Source organism: Camelus bactrianus, chromosome 1, assembly GCF_048773025.1.
Source record: "Camelus bactrianus isolate YW-2024 breed Bactrian camel chromosome 1, ASM4877302v1, whole genome shotgun sequence".
Lineage (NCBI taxonomy): Eukaryota > Metazoa > Chordata > Mammalia > Artiodactyla > Camelidae > Camelus > Camelus bactrianus.
In genome coordinates this window covers 115734832-115752557 of record NC_133539.1, presented here as the reverse complement: position 1 = coordinate 115752557, position 17726 = coordinate 115734832, and the positions used below count along the sequence as shown (strand labels likewise).

General features: G+C 39.7%; 1 protein-coding gene across 4 annotated transcripts in view; it reads right to left on the bottom strand.

The window, feature by feature from the left end:
• Nucleotides 1-17726, bottom strand: part of ZNF385D (zinc finger protein 385D) — a 290014-nt gene that overhangs the window by 102244 nt on the left and 170044 nt on the right. The window lies entirely within an intron of this gene.

Here is a 17726-nt window from a genome sequence, read left to right as displayed (position 1 = left end):
CTACACTAGGACCTTGTTGTTTATCTATTTTACATGCAGTACTTTTAAAATGAAATCATCTATACCTCATATTGGAAAAAAAATTGCAAGCAACATTTGTTCTAAAGTTTCTATCTGTCACTGGTCCATAGTTCACTATCTGAGTAAATATTCCAAATAGAAACATATCTAGCAACTTCCAGGGTCATTTTTTTCTTCACATTTTTGTTTATCCTTCATCAATTCATTCCAGCATCTATGGAGTTCATCCAGTGCTTACTGAATGCCCAAGATGGCCAGAAACTATTCTAGGCACTGTGTATTCAAAAACACACTTCAGGTAGTAAATCAAAGCATTTTACTGAGACAAAGAGCTTATGCAATTCATTATCTGGCTCTCCAAAATACCCCTAGCCTCTGACTTTGGACAGTCTGTGCAACTGGCACCCACAGGTCCAGAAATTCGAGGGTTAAAGATCTTGGGATGCAAACCCTGAGTTTGTATTCTGTGAAGATGGATGTAATCACAGCCATAAATTGCCAGTTATGCATAAAGGTACAGTGACAAACAAGGCCACGAGCCATTGCCGGTCCCTGAAATTACTGATGAACTACCAACCTACAGTGAGTGAAGGAACAGGTGGTCCTCGCCCTGTGCATGCAGCTCTAAATCTTCCCAATGGACTGGGAAATAAGCACTTCCCCATTAAACACGAGCGCAGGAAGTCACTTCATCACTGGCCTGTCGCGTGAACTGCTGACACGAGAAACTTTTCCCCACAAGTACCAGGCGATTCCCCGTCCGTTGGAAAACGTCTATTTTTTTTTTTTCTTTCATGCTGTCTCTTATTTAAAAATAAAGGCCAGTTCTCTTTGCAGAACATTTTGGTGCCTGAAGCATTTAAACTCTAGTCTTCTTCCACTAAGCCTCTGGCAGTAGACCTTTTGAAAATCTGTCAATGGCATATACATTTATTTATAACCAGAGCTGTGCATATAGCATCCATCTCTATGACTCAAAAATGCCAAATGCCTGATACCTGAACAGCAATTCACTGGATACCATTTTCGAAAAATGTTAGGTCAAAGCTGCATTCATTACACAAGATCTTGTGGTTTAGGATTTGAAAACAAGAGGAAGCCCAGAATCAGTCTGTCAGTTACTCAGCGAGCTATAAATTGCTCCCAGAATTAATTAGTATCATCTGCCTATATTTAAAAAAAATGACGACTATGCATATTCAAAGCTTTACTGGAAGAAAGAACTGACCGGAAGAATAGAATACATTGGCAGAGACCAATGAATGTCAATTATCTAACTGAGGAAGAACAGTAGGACTGTTGGACACCTAGCAATCCTTGCCACAGACGTGTAATTTGTGAATTATCTTTTGAAAAGATACTGAGTATGAAAAACATTACTATCTTCATGTCAATATCGGATATAAGAAGAAAAAAATTAACTCTAAATACCTACTGTGAACCTGCTACTTTGCTTATAACACTCCCTTTAATCCTCAGAGACATCTCATACTGTAATGTCAGCATCTTTACTGTACAGGTGCGAATCTGACCTTCAAAGAAGTTAAAATACTTGCACAAAATCATACAACTAAGAAGCACTGAGACAGAGGCAGGCTGATCCCAAGTCCCTCAGACTTTCATTCACAAAGCTGGAGCAGACAGTAACCCAGAAAAGAGCTCCTTTGTCAGCTAACTTCCACTGCAGACTAGGTGCAAAACTGCAACTTTGGTCTTGGTGATTTATCAAGGGAGCATCCAAAGATTTGAACAGATGGCTCCATCAACACCCTAAGATGTTTACTACAGCAGGCTTAATATAATCCTCCTTCGGTTCTCCAGCAAAAGGTGGTTCAGCTCTCTGTCACAGAGAAACTGGAACCAAACTCATCCTCCCTCAGCAACAATCCCTCCCGCACTGACCGGAGGAAAGCTGGAGTGGCGCCTTACACACGCCTCTCACTGGGGTAAGCACAGCTGGGCTGAGGAGACCTCTCTTCCTAAATCCCGTTGCCAAGCTGAATTTTATGATCTTCCCTGGCAGATGACCAAATGCAAACTCTTAACTTACAGCCAAGTTATCTTCCAACAGCTGCTGGAGGAACTAATTTAGAATGCAAATCTAGTCCTTAATCTACGGGAAAATTGTTGCAGTGATGGATGGCTTTTGAAGCAATAGTTCATGAAAGACACTGCCAGGGCCCCCCTAGGATTGTGGAAGAAGAACTGTTTAGCAGACATTTGTTTTTATTTGTTTTCTTTGGAGCAACTGCTCCAAAAGGGGGCTTGGGATCCCACAGAAAAAGAGTCCAGGTATTTAAAATCTGCCTCAACCGTCTTTTCTACAGAAGTAAAATTTGAGATCAGAAAACAGATGCAAAGACCAAGTGTCAGATGCTGTCTCCTTAGTGCATAGAAGTCCACTACATTAGGCTAAATCATCCAGAAGACAAGGCAATGGGATGTAACGATCCGCCCAGAACTCTTTGTGGCGTCAAGACAGTGGAAGGAACATCAGCACCTATCACTGGTCCTACCTAAAGAACCCCGTTACTCTAGGTATGAACCATTGGTTAAAATGGATCCAGTTTTCTTTCCTTTTATTCCTTACTTTCCTTTTATTCCGAACGGTGACCTTCTAGAACACCGGACGCGTGAAGACCTCACCGAATCACTTCACAGCTTTGATTCTCGTGTCTTCAGTCCAACAACATCTTAGGAAATGCTCAGTCCTGGTAATTAGGAAGTTGTTTTTCCCTTGAGTTATTGAGGAAACCTGGGCCTGGACAACACCTATGATGATCTCCATCTTCTGGCAACTGTCATAGAGTTAACGCAGTAGAAAAATGAGCGTCTCCACCCGGTCCCGTTTTGTTAGGCAGCAGGAGTGGTGGCTGTGGAGCTTGCAATCAGTTCACAGAACCATTAGAATCAGAATGATGGGGAATTGCTTTAACGAGTAGTGCATTCGAACAGGGAAGATGTATTCACGTTGGGGTTTTTGGTTATCGGTCTTTCCATGTGGCCTGGTATGTAATGGAGAAACACTTGTAGTTCAAGTAATTTAACTTTGAATATTAGACCAGAAACTCTCTTAACCTTGGATGTGCCTCTAAGCAGCAACTTTCACATGCACTGCTGTTCCACATAAGTCAACGAGACCACGGGAAAAAGGGAACGGTGCCACGCATCATGCCTGTGTGGGGTCCTGTCTTCCCTGACCCCATCCCATCACTGTTACCCCTACTTAGATACACAGCCATCTGTATTACTGATCTACACGAGTCTGTGGTCGAGACGGTGGGGCTTCAACTGGGAGGAGGAAAGCATCCAGGATTCCCCACAATCGTAACAGGGAGCAGGCGCCCGATATACTGCCGTGAACAAATAGTCCCCTCCGTTCTCCGAGATTAGGCCCTGCCAAAGCACATGATCATCCTAAATCTTCTTGGTGACCAAACAGTGACACCTCAGCTGGAAATACATTTTACCATTGCCCTAGTTGACACGTGGGAGTTTACAATTAAAACTGAGTGTCCATCTTATCGGCTTTGGCAGTACATGATGGAGGACCCTAACAATGTGTCTGGTGTTGGGATAGCAAGAAAATCCTGGATCCCCTGTGAAATGACCTACCGTCCAGAGATGGACCAAACACTGTGATGTCAGAAAATGAAGTAAGCTCCCAGGAGGAAGACTGTATTCATTCCCCAAGGATCCTGGGGCAAAGGTATCTTTTTCCATTTCTCCTAAGAATGTCTCCATTTCTTGTCATGGGGTATAGGCTTTTATGGTTTGAAGAGGACTGACAAGGAAGACAAGTTGGGAGAGGGCTGAGATATCACCAAGCTTGAGGGGAATAAAGTTTGGATACATACAATTGGTGAGCATCATTTAGTCATTAATTTATGCACTCAATAAACATAACTAAGTGGTATGTATCAAGCACAGCTCTAAGTATCTGGACAAGACAGTGATGCAAACAGGCAAAAATATTTTCCCCAATAGAGCTTACAGTCTAACTGACAGTGGACAATAAACATAATAAATAGGTAAATTATGTAGTATATTATAAGGTAATTAGTTCTTAGGAGAAAAACCACCAGGTAAGGAGAGGGGGAATGACAGATGTTGAAATCCTAAATATAGTGGTCAGGGTAAGCATTGTGAGGTGGTGACACTGAGGTGAAGCTTAAAGAAACAGACCATGTAGAAATCTGAGGAAAGAGTATTCCAGGCAGAGGCAAGAGCCCATGTAAAGGCCTAGAGGTGGGAGTGAGTCTGGTGTACGTAAGACACAGTCAGGACGCGGCTGGAATGAGGCTGAAGCGAGTGAAATAACTTCCCTCAGGAGAACAACTGAAGGGAGGACTTAAAGGTTCAGTAATCAAGACAAATAATATTTTAATGCAATACTTCTTTTTAAACTGAAGTATAGTCAGTTTACAATGTTGTGTCAATTTCTGGTGCACAGCATCATGTCTCAGTTGTACATGTATATCCGTGTATTCCTTTTCATATTCTTTTTCATTATAGGTTAATGCAATATTTTTAAATATTAAGGTCAATGCCAAAAAAAACCAAGGTGAACAAACTATCAACCTTCTAAATAGGACAGGATCTGACTCTGCACTTGTACAACCCTGCCCCACTCACCTGGTTCCAATAAAAATGGGTCTACAAAAACAGGCAGTCAGCCTGCGGGCCACAATTTGCCAACTGTATCTTTAATACTGTATTTATTATTTGTCCCGATTACTGAGCTTTTTAATCCGTCTCCCCCTTAAAATTCTGCATGTGCCTCCCCAGCCTTACCCTAGACCCAACCCTGCAAAGGAGGCCCATGTGACTGCAGAGGAGCACGTAGCAGGAGAGGATGTCAGAAAGCACCTGGAGGCCACATTTCATAGGCTGTGTAGCCATCCTAAGGATTCTGCCTTTCTATCTAAGTGAAATGCACCACCCTTGGAGGGGTTTTAATGGGAAAGCCACCTGATCTCAACTTACTCTTTAAAAATGGTGAGTAAGAGGAGTGGAATCAGGGAGGGCGGTTAAGAGGATGTTTATAATACTCCAGATGGGAGATGACAGTGACTAGGACCAGAGGGGTGGCATGAAGGTGGTGAAAATCATCAGATTCTGGATGTACATTAGAGGGAGAACTAACATGTTTGTGTGCTGGTGGACACAGGGTATGAGATAGGAAGGAAGGGTCATCCCAGTATTTTCACCAGATGAGCTGGAAAGGTGGGGTTGCCATTATCAGAGAAATGCTGTCCTGGGGCGGGGGGGGGGGCAAGTGTGGAGGGGTGAGCCATGGCCTTTAGTTTTGAACATTTTAGATCTGAAGTATCTACCAGCTAATCAAGTGACCACACTGAGTCAGCTGACATGGATGCATAAAGTAGAGAAAGAGATTTCAGCTGGAGATAGAAATGTGGGCGCCATCTTGAAATCTACGTAGACAACTTATTTCCCTCCTTCATCTCCAGATACTGAAGTCGTTCATGTGTGAACCAGAATTGAGAAAGCTTTTATAAGGAAGATGTCTCTTCATGAGATAGGACTCTGTTAACTTTCAGTCTTTCAAGGTTCTTCAGTGGCCTAGGAATTTGTTTAAAAGCAAAAGAAGCTGACTTAGTTCACTTAGTATGGTCATCTCTAAGTCCGTCCATGCTGCTAAAAATGGCATTATGGACGGTCCTAGAGAGGATCATACTAAGTGAAGTAAGTCAGACAGAGAAAGACACATATTGTATGATATCACTTCTATGTGGAATCTAAAAAAGTGATAGACATGAACTTATTTACAAAGCAGACAGACTCACTTAGAAAGCAAACTTATGGTTCCTGGGGGAAAAAGGAGGAGGAGGAATAAATTGGGAGTTTGGGATTTTCAGATTCTAACTACTATATATAAAACAGATAAATAAGTTTATACTGTACAGCATAGGAAGCTATATTCAATATCTTGGAATAACCTATAATAATAAAGAATATATATACATATAACTGAATCACTATGCTGCACACCAGAAACTGACACAACATTGTAAATCAACTATACTCCAATTAAAAAAAAGAAAGAAATTGGACTTTCTACATGAAATAATCTATGGTCAAATCTGTTTCCACTGAGTTTTAATTCTTAGCATTTTTTTCAATTTAAAGATGGGCAACATGTTTCAAGTTAGTAGAAATGACATGGTCAAACTCTTGGTAACTGGATCCCACCACAAATGTGTTACTTCCCAAAATCTGCATCAAATTTTCTACCAACATGTACCGTGCTAATAGAATTACAATGTAAATAAACATCTCCACAGGGGAAAAATTGGAGAGAGAGAGAAGGGGAGAGAGAGAGAGAAAACTCATCCTTGAGTTATTTGTATAAAATAAAGATCTGTCATTTCACATCATTCTCCAATAAATTGTAATTTTTTTTCAAACAGTCAGAGTCTTATATAAGTATACAAACACAACCACTTATGTTGGGCTGATTTGCAAAGTTGGGCATTACATACACTGTGGTTACTGTTTAAACATAAAAATCACATGGCTGGCTAAGATGACAAGTTTCTTGAGGCAAACCATTTGACTAGCCAATCTGGACCAAGAAGAGAGAAGAACTATTTTGACCTACTGTGCCAATTTCAGATAAGGAGCAACAAGAGTGTGTGCAAAAAAACTATTACATTAACTGATAAACCTGCATAATGACACAGTATCCCTTGACTAAACCAATCTGGCTCCCACCCTGGGCAGATGTGAGACCATGGCTATATCAGTGAACCAGCTCGAGCTGTCAGCTCAGCTCTTCAAAACCAGAGCCCACTCAGTGTTCTATGGTTTATGTGTTTCTATGCGGATCATTTTCTCATTAATTGATCCCATTTGCCTTTGTTTTGTTTCACAGATTAAAGTAAGAACTCATAATATGTAAGTGTCGACAGCAGATGAAAACAGCGTGTTGTTTGTTGTTCTAGTTCATCCAAAAATAGAAATATATCACTAACCTAGGAAGTCCAGCCATAGAAGAAATTTTCAGGTTTTGCTAATTAAACTTTTTACTAAAAAGGCACGATTTCCCAATAAATCCATATTATTCTGTAATTTCGTATTCTATTTATTTTTCTTTATAGTTTTGTACTCTAAAAGTTAAAATGTCTTTTATGCTTCTCTAAATTACTCTTCTGGATTTTATAAAGTAATAAAATTACAACAAAATACAAGAAAGAAAAAGTATCTTTTTGAACCAAAGAACATATTAAATGTTTATTTAATTCGATATTTAAATAAACATCTAATTGGATATGCCACGGTTTTAGGAAGTAGGAGTTGGCTCAGAGAAGTCAATTCTTTTATTGCGTAATACGTGACAGACATAGCTAAGAGTAATGCTGACTTTGAGCAATTGATTTAAAAACATTTACTTCTCAATGTCTTTTTAAACCATGAAGATAGCTAGTTAGTGTTACTTAAAATAAATTGAAAACTAAAGATAAATATTCTCTAGCCCAAGCCAAAACATAAAACCTAACTTAGGAAACCATTGAAAATCAACAAAATTAGACTTGCAAACATTCTAGTAAAACATATGCTAAACTGTTTTTTACAGCAGCACTGAATATTCATTGAATGATAATTCACATGATTTTAATTTCTACAGTAACTGCATGAAGAATGGGAAAAAGTTAACACGAAAATGAGCAAACAATAGGTTAATAAGCTACTCTTTTGAATTAAAAAGGCAAAAACACGATAATAATAATAGAGTACAGATGATTGACCAGCCTTTACGCACTATTTTGGGAGAATCTTTCAAATGAGAGAGCAGACTGAGTCAAAGACACACGTGACAACTCAGTGAGACCCAAATGTAAATGATAAAACCATCGACAAAAGCCTTGAAGGAAAACGCTTCTCCCTTCGAGGGATGATTTGTACTGGCCTCCAGGTGTAATATTATGTGCACTGATGAGCTGATCAACAGAACAGAACTTCCACCCAGCTGTAATCAAGAGTGATTGATGGTTGGGACAAAAAAAGTTGATTATCATGACAAGTTCACTGATGCAGAGAAAATAAGTTCTGCTTGGGAAATGGATAAAACCTGCTCAGAGACTACCTCCTGGAACCTTATTATAAAGGAATCCAAGAGAAGGCTTAAAGTGGTCCAGACGGACCTGATGTCCAAACAAACCCGTTAAGAATAAATATGCCATACATCCCTCTTCACAGATTTCTGGGTAAAGAATTTAAAAGCACATTGAGGCCCCTTAAAAAGTAAACCACCTCCTCTCAATACTATGTGTGTGATTCTTAAAAGCCATCTCTCCGCTTCTCAAAGTACCACTGAAAATCACACACGGACACAGAAAAATAAATTTTCACAGCACAGCGCGCCCCCACTTGCCCTCCACAGCTCCCTCCTCACAGGGAATGAGTTCCCTGAAGGACTGCAACCTTAACCACGATCAGATTCAATTTATATCAAAACATAGATTTGGACTGAGACCACAGATCCCAGAGGCAGCATTTTGCATTCAAAATGAGGTTTGGCAGGCTTGAAAAAGGTGACTCTGGGCCAGGATGTTGGGTGTAAGCACAGTGTTCTAAAACAGCAGCCAGGTTACGCGGAGATCCACAGCCTATGAAGAAATACACGCCTCTTTTCAAGTTGTGGTTCTAGTGTCGTATAAGAAACTCGAGCGGTGTAACCCAACGTAGAGTGCATTTTACAGCACGCCTGGTACAATTTCATTCTCCTTAAATTTCATGAGAAAACCAAACCGCCACTCCTCAACTAGGCATCCTAAGAAATGTGGTGCGAAGAAGGTAAAATGAATGGGGAGGTTCCTTTCATCTCTAGAGATCTTTAGCCACGTGGACATTTGAGAAAGAGACACACACTTCACTTCACCACAGTTACTCTAGTTAATTAATACAGAGACTAGGACTCCAAGAAGAGACAATAACAAACAGCAACTTACAGGAAAGGAAGGATACAAAAGCTGTAAGACCCAAAAGGACACAAAAACAAACAGTGATATGAGTTACCCTTCTCTTAGATTCCTTTGCCCCACTGCCCCCGTACTGCCCTAAGTTTCCAGCGCTATGGTGAAACTGATGATTTATGAATCCTGAAATGAATTCTAATGAAATATAATTTTTAAAAAAGCAAGGGGCTTAATAAACAGTGACTACAATGTACAGTGAATGGAAAGGGATAAACAGATTTTATTTTTGAGACTTTCAATTATTGGTGATCATTCATCCAGTTACTTGCTGTTAGTTGCTTTTAGTTTCTACAACTAATGCTCTGAGAAATGTATACGATTGCAGAAGGAGTTAAAAAACAATTAATGACATTTATATGAGATATGAACATCAAATCATTTCTGGGCAATTGGGTTACACCAAGGATTTTGTTCCACGGCTAATAAAGACTTCATCAGTCAGAAAGTGATGAAGTTGCTGACATGCTCCAAAATCCAGGATACAATCTGAAAGTTAAAATTGAGGCATTTTCACTATAGCGATTTTTTTTTTTTTTTTTTTTGCAAGTAACGTAAAATTCAGAGGTCGCTACAAGGCAAGCTTTCCAAATCATAAGAACCAGCTTCTAGGCTGTGCTCAAGTCTAATTCCACTTTTTCATTTCCTTTTCACGTCATGTACATTTCCATTTTTTAGGTCTTAGGGGACAAGTCACTTAGGATACAAATCGTGCATGGCAGAGGGACCAGCCACTGGGGAAAAGGCAACCAAAGTTCCATTTTTTTTATCAAAATGTAGCACTTACTCTAAATGTTCTTAGTGAAGCTGAAATTTAGACCATCTTAGAGAATTCTATTTCTACCTTCCTTTTCTTGTTACAATAAAGAAAAATGTTTCTGGTCCTGAGCACTTCATCCATGTATTTATTCAACATTTATTGAGTGATATCTAAGACCTCTAGAGCTTTCCGAACATGAACGTGCTTCCTGCCTCATCTTGGGGCACACACAACTTTTAGTTCACTTAATAGGAAACCTGACACTTGCTCACCGCATTCCACCCTCCCCATCACTTTCTGGCCTTCCATGCTTTTCTCATACTTAACCCTCTTCTCAAGCTCTGCATTCAGTAGATGGCAGTGGATGAAAACAGACTCAGCATAGATTCTCTCTTACCCTCTGCAGCCTTCAACAGCTACTACGATAGTGTTGCCCTTGGGTGGTTCTCGATTATGAAACACATTCCTATGGCCCAGCAATCGGTACTACTGGTGATTTAGCCATGAGTTTACTCCTGGTAGCAACCTTGATTACCTTCTGTGTTGTGAGCAGAACTAAAGTGACCAGTTGTCTTAGCTGAAAACTGTTAGCTGACACTAACAAAATAACCCAACAAAAAAAAAATTTCCCTTAGGGTTGGTCACTTGATACATTAAGTAAAAACACTAAACTGGGATATAAGAGCCCAGTTTCCAGTCCGATTACCTGTTTCAATAGCTTAGAGACCTTGAAAAAGTACATGAAATATTCTGACCTTTGGTTTTTCCATCTATACAATCTATAAAGTGGATGGGATGATGTCTTAGACATCTCTAAGTCCTAATACACAGCAATTCTCTGAGGTGCTCCCAGTATCTCACAGAAAGACAGATAATATCTCTGATTACTGGATGTTATGTAGACATCTCCTTGTCATATCTAAAATCAACTTTCTCTTTCTCGACTTTCAAAGTCAAATTTTCCATGTCTAGGAGAATCCAGTAGAAAAGTGAATTTTATTTTATTTTTTTGCTTTTTTGCTGTTTATAAAGAAAGGAAGTTGAGAGAAATATGGATTCTTTTATAACGATTTCTCTTTTTTCAGTCCCTTACCCTTCATTCCACCCACAGATGAAACTCTGGAATATCAAAGCTGATTCAGAGTCCCAAAATGTCCCAATATTGAAGTTTTATTTTTAAAAGCCTGCCAAAGAAACACACTACTGAAGGAGATGCCTGTGCTTCTGACTGGCTCATTTCCTCCTGAAATCTCTTAACAGCCAGACCCAGTATTTTTTGCTTGGTCTTTCTGTCCAAGTTTTGTTTTCCGAGAATTTCCAACAGAGCCTCGGGCTCCATTTAAGAAGCAGAAGCAAATGAGATTGAGGGATGAAATGGCCCAAATGCACACTCAGAGGACACTTCCTTGAAAGGGACGTCCCAGTCACTCGCTTCAAAGGCAGCCACAACCTACAGCCCATTTCCACACCCTCCCAGGCGAGCCCCTTACACAGGGGTGACCTTGCGGCCTCACTCCATCTCGCGGGTCCCAGATGTATCTCCTCTAGTGGGGAAGCTGTCCTAGAACAGCTTTTGAAGAAGAAAAAGCACCCGGTGGGAAAGCCACGGTGCTCACACCAACACTCTAAATAGCGCTGTGGGTCCTGGAGACACGGAGGATGCTCTCTTATGAAAGAGATGCTTCAAAGCGGCCGGAAAATTTAATTTATAACTGGGTTCCTCTGAAGATCCTTTGGGACTCAGTGACAGCAGCAATGAACTTAAAGAGGCTGAGAGTTTTTAATAAATGCAGCTTTGCCAGGAACAAGTTGTTCCCATATTTTTTAAAAGGTAAAGATTTACTTAGGAGTGAGCCCCTCAGATCTTCACACAAAGATACCCTAAATGCAGACAATTTCAACAGGCTAGATCCTTGTAAGTATTTTTCTCAAAGGGAGATATTTTCAAATTTCTCTTTTTCTTAAGAAGTAATTTCACATTCGGAGAAGGAAACCATCGTAACTTCATTATTTATCCCATAAAACCCAAATGACCTTTCCATTTCATTCACTATGGAGTTTATAATCCAATTGCCTCCATGCTGTATTGTATGATCCTGATGACACGGCGGTAAGGAATGGCCAGTCATTCTAAATAAGATGATCGTGGAACCTGTACATTCAATGAAGAGCCCAAGGATAGGCAATGAAGAGAAGACAGACATAGAATATAAACTTACGGTTACCAGGGGGGAAGGTGGGAGGGGTGGAGGGATAAATTGGGAGCTCAAGATTTGCAGATACTAACTACTATGTATAAAATAGATAAACAACAAGGTCCTACTGTATAGCACAGGGAACCTTATTCAGTACCTTGTAATGGTTTATAATGAAAAAGAATATGAAAAAGAATATCACTGAAACATTATGCTGTACACCAGAAATTAACACAACATTATAAACTGACTACACTTGAATAAAAAAAAAAAAAAGATCTAGACAACAGGTCGTCAAATTCCTGATCGGATGATTTTCCGACCATTTCACTCAGCTGTTTTCAGGTTCCGGGTTAGATGTGTGTTCCCCATGCACAGAAGTGTATTAACCTTTCCCCTAGGAGATGCTCTAAAACCCTGAAATCTGAATGAGACAACAGTACCATCTATGAACTCTCCTGGGCACGTCTGAGACTGAAGACACTGCCAGAAACACGCAAGAAATATACAGAAAGTTACAACGGAGACCTTCACAACATAATGTTTAATTTGGGATAAAACATGCAGTTTAAAAACCATGGTAGTATAGGAGGTGCAGAAATCCTTTTTCCTTTATAAAACTGGAGCACGCTGATAAAGGAGATCGGGCAAATAAAGAAAACTCGAAGAGATAAAAGAATAGTCCTTCCACCCCAACACAACCACCATTAGCTTCCGGTTTTCTCTCCGTCTAAGCAGCATTTCCTTTAAATATCAGCCCCGACAAGTAATAACTGATTTAAATATTTATAGGCTGTGTCTTAAAATATGCTGTTAAAGAAAGTGTAATTATCTAATTTTGGTCATCTGGTAGGAAAAAAGTACGTCTACGACCATTTCCATCAGTATATCGCCACATTTGGCTATGGAAGTTTTGACAGAGATAATGAATGCAATTCAGATATATTGCTTGGTTTCACTACATTTCTGGGTTGTAAAATGTAAGACAATAATAATGATTTCTATTTTATAAAACCATTGGGAAATGGATCCATCATAGGGGCGATGAGCCCAAGGACTCCCCCTCTGGAGGGTCGGAGACCTGCGAGGAATGTTACCTCCTAACGAGGCTGTCTCCCTTCTGGTTCATCAAACAGTGCCCTGCAGTGACTGATGCTTGATAGTCCCGAGTCTGAAAGGATTTGTTGTTACTGTATTGTACTTCAGTAGCCTGCGTTTATATTTAATTTCCCCGTGTGTTTATGACTGAATTGTCAGTGTGAGTGAGCAGGACTGATGACATTTAAGAGGACTCGCCGGTCCTTGTGGGTAAGGGTTGGCCCGCAGTGGGGGTGACGGTCCACAAGGGTTCTGACTGGCCCGGGTTAGTTCCAGGAGGGAAGGAGCCCTCAGACCGTCCCTCTGGGACAGCCGGACGGGACAGGAACCACACAAGACACCACCCAGGCCACTGTCATGGGATCTGCTGGGACTCTGGATGGACTCACAGCCCCACCTGGACCAGGTGAGGCGGGAAGAGTCTAGAAGAGGGTGCTGACCCTGCACAGTCAGCCACTGACCTGGGAGCCTTGCACAAGCTCCTACAGCCTCCACACCTCAGTGTCCACTGTGAAATTAGCAACAGTGTCCTTCTGTCTTTAACGTATCATGAAATGCTATTTTGGGACCATTAACCATAGTGACTCTTAGACGCTACAATTTTATGATTCCTTAGTTTGGGACCTGAGATCTTACTTCCCATTCCACAAACAGCCATTGAGTAATCATTCTCTACCACACTTAATAATCTTGCATCCATGCTGTCCCTGCTATAAGCTGTCTCTCACAGGCACACTTACTAACTTGTCGAGGCCCATGGTAATTTATGCTTATTTTAAGATGCTGATAAAATAATTGGACAAATTACAACCTTTCATTCTTTAATTGGAATCTTCTTGCATACCCCCATGTGTGTTTCACATAAATGTCGAGAAGTAGCTCTTTTTTTTTTTTTTTTTCTTTTCCAAAGAAAAAGCCTGCATCAGGAGAAGGCAATCTGATTTAAAGAGCACACACAATATAAGGTGCCACTTAGAGAGGTATTTGTGGGGCCAGAAAAGGAAAATGTACCATACAGAAAACTGGTATGGTATAATACTAAACTAGAGGGCTTACAATGTGAAGGGTTAAAAAAATAAATAAAAGCTTAGAGGGAAAGGAAATTGAACTTTCATGATGCAGAGATGAAAAGAACTACAAGCTATTATTTTCATTGGAAGGGGAAGAAGCTTTGAAATGTAAAAGAGGTTTATAAGGGAAAAATACTTTGCTCTATGATAGAGGATTCGACCAAGCAGACAAGTGAATTACAGTGTTACTTTTCCAGGAAGAGTCTAGGTTTAAGAATAGAAATAGGAAGATAAATTCCAGATTTACCTGGAAAAAGCAAAGAGGCAGTTTTATTGGGATTTAAAGCTTTTTCCTGGGAATAAAATTATATATATGTACATAAACATATATCTGTATTTTCTCTTTATTTAGAGACCATTTTATATATGAAGGAATGGATGATAAATCTAACTGACTTCGGCATTTAGTATTAAATATTTAATGAAATTAGTATTTATGGATATAACCAGTCAATAAATCAACAAATCTAATATATTCAGCATATTCGTTCCCCTTTATTGACATAATAATGCTACAGAGCCATTTTTTAAGTCTCTAAAGGAGTTTCCACTCCTGTATGTCAATTTTGCAATAATGATACTTGTTTGTAAGTCATAGTTAATGTGTTGCTAGGTCATTTATAAAGTCAATAACACTGGATCTTGCTATTTAAAAAAAAAAAAACCTACAATTTTAAAAATTATCACTGCATAGTGAGTTTATATTCAAGGTTCAGGATAAGGAAAGACCTAAGGGCAGTGAATTCACAGGGGTCCGGTTTACACAGACCAAAGAACTGGACAGGGTGATTATCTGATAAATTCAGGTAGTCATGAAACTCAGCTCTAATCTTAAATCCAACAGCCCCAGGACTATCTATGGTAGGCACAATAATGATAGTTAAGTGCTAATCCCTGGAAATGATGGATATGTTACAATACATGACAAAGGGGATTACATTAGCAGATGAAAATAGGCTGCTAAACATGTAAATTTAAAACAGAAAAGTTATCCTGGATTATCCAGGTGGGTCCACTGGGGTCCTTAATGTGGAAGAGGAAGGCAGATGAGTGAGAATCAGAGGAATTTGATATGAGAAGAACTCAACCCTGCTTGCTGGCTTGAGGATGGAAGGCGGCATGAACCATGGAAAGAGAGTGCCCTCTAGAAGCCAGAAAAGAAAGGCAAGGAACTGACATATCCCTCAGAACCCCAGGCGGAACAGCACCCTTGCTTGAAGCCACGGGACTCAGCCTCAAGAACTACAAAATGATAGAGCTGTGTTGTCTTAAACCACTAGATTTGTGATAATCTGTTACAAGCAACAATAAAAGATTAATACAGTAACCATCTAATGAGTAGTCAAGCCTGCAATTTAATTATGACCCAGACTGACACGTGTCAATCCTCCGAACACCTGGGCCATTTTCCTTTTAGAGAAATCTGAAAGCAAAGTTATGAGAATGGGAAGCAATTTCCCTAATAAGTATATACTGATTCCTACATCATCTTGAAAATTCATTAGCAAAGTGAATTTTTCTTTCCTCTTACTAAGGAAGTAAAAATAAGATTACATTTTAGAAAAAGAAGTATGCCAATCTCTTTTATTTTATATTATGTTTTTATGTCAATAATCAGATACGTAAATAAAATGTTTCCTAAAGCATATCTGACAGTATTTCTAAAGTTTTCAAATATGACTTTGATATCCACCTACAGGATTAGTAGAAACACTTAAAAAAAAAAGGAAAAAGAAGAAGAAAAAAAGGACCAACAGTCTTGAAATGGTGAGTTACCTATCACTGGGGGTAATCAACCCAAAGACCTAGTCTGGATGTAGCAGATGGTCTCCTTACATTTAGTGGGAGATTGGGTTCAATGAGCTTAAAGTCGCTTTATGACCTCCAGTTTACAGGAAGTTTCCTTAATAAAGAGAAAAATATTAGCAGTGGAATTGCTGGCAGAAGGGTTCATTTTAAAAATAGCCCCTATTAGATGTAAAAAGCTAGAAACATGGCTCCTGAGAGACCTTTGCAATATTATCTGATCAGTTTCAAAATGAAGTATTAATATGATTTAAGAAGAAAAGGAATAAAGGAGACACTTAAAAAACAACTGTGGAACAATATGATTGTTTGCTGAGCATTTAGAAGTGATTAAAATTGCAAGTACCACGTTCAGAACTCTGATGTGCATGTCAGGAAAACTCTTACTTACAACAGCTAGAGGAGATTTTTCTGTAACATTCATCACTTGAAAATATTTTGTAATAAATTGAACTATGGTAATTTTCTTAAAAGTAAATCAAATCAAGGTGCTCAGTGTTAAAACACAAACAACAAAACGAAACAAAAGCCCCAAAACCATCCCTTCAAATAAAATATTATATATTTAGTGTGTCCTTTTTATAGCAGCAAATACCATTCTGATGCGATGTAGGCAATCTACTTTTATCTTTTTGAAGCCAACATAAGGAAGGTTATTAAAATTACCTGATGATTGTACCAGTAGGTTTGAGTTCATAAGACAGTAGAAATCCTTATACAAAATGAAATGCTCTCGCAGAAAGAAAAAGTCCACTTTATTCATGGCACATCTATTTCCTCTGCCTGATTATCTCCTAGGCAACCCTCATCATCAGATCACCCAAGGGACCCACTTGCCTAGGGCGATTAAATGCTGGAAGGCCAGGTTCTCTAGCACCCAGATCTGTTCAGACACCTGCGCACTGCATACTAACTTAGGGTCAGATCATGGCACCCTGGAGAGGGGGCATTTTGATAGGAAGGGGTCCTCTGTTTGCCAAGAGTGTCAACCAGGTGCTCAATTCTTATTCCTTCCAAATCAACACTCCTTCTCTTTTCTGTATCTCCAGGACCAACTCCACATCAAAGCAGGTTGGGGAGGGGCAGTTGTATTTTTCATACTGGCCAAGCCAAATTGGCTTCACCATGATACATCCAGAGTCCACACTGAGCCTTGGAAAAGGTATGAGAGATGTGAACACCTCTCTGTGAATAAAATGCACAGCACCACAGGCAGGTCCACAGGCCTCTCTCCTGCCCTGCTCTCCACTTAACTTGTAGTCACTCGGGGCTGGAGTGCTCAGAGGTCTTCAGAACACCCTGTTAAAATGCTAATACTTCTAGGTGAGTGACTTGAGATCTCTAGCACAAATACAATTAAGAACACAGGAGCTGATCAGGAACTGAGGACCGCCAAAGCAGGCAAAGAGAATTTACAAAGCCAAAGTCTTGGCCATGAACTATAACCTGGTGACATATCTTATTTCGGAGGTGGGATTAATCAAAAGCCTCTTTGGTCCTAAATTTGACTTCCCCAAAGGCAAAGTGCATTATCTAAATGTAGCATTCCCAAGAGATTAAAAAAAAATAGCATTAAACTGCATGGATACAAGCTTGCTTAGGTGTGGTTTTTCTAGAGTAAACAACCAAACATAATGTAATGAACACCAAAATGAAAGCACACAGGGAGTTAAAATGTTACCCATGAATTTCGACACCCTCAGTTATTGGAGAAAAATGTTTAAGAATTCTCTTTTGCAAGGTTAGAACAGCATAATAACTTTTTTTTTTTTTTAGCAAA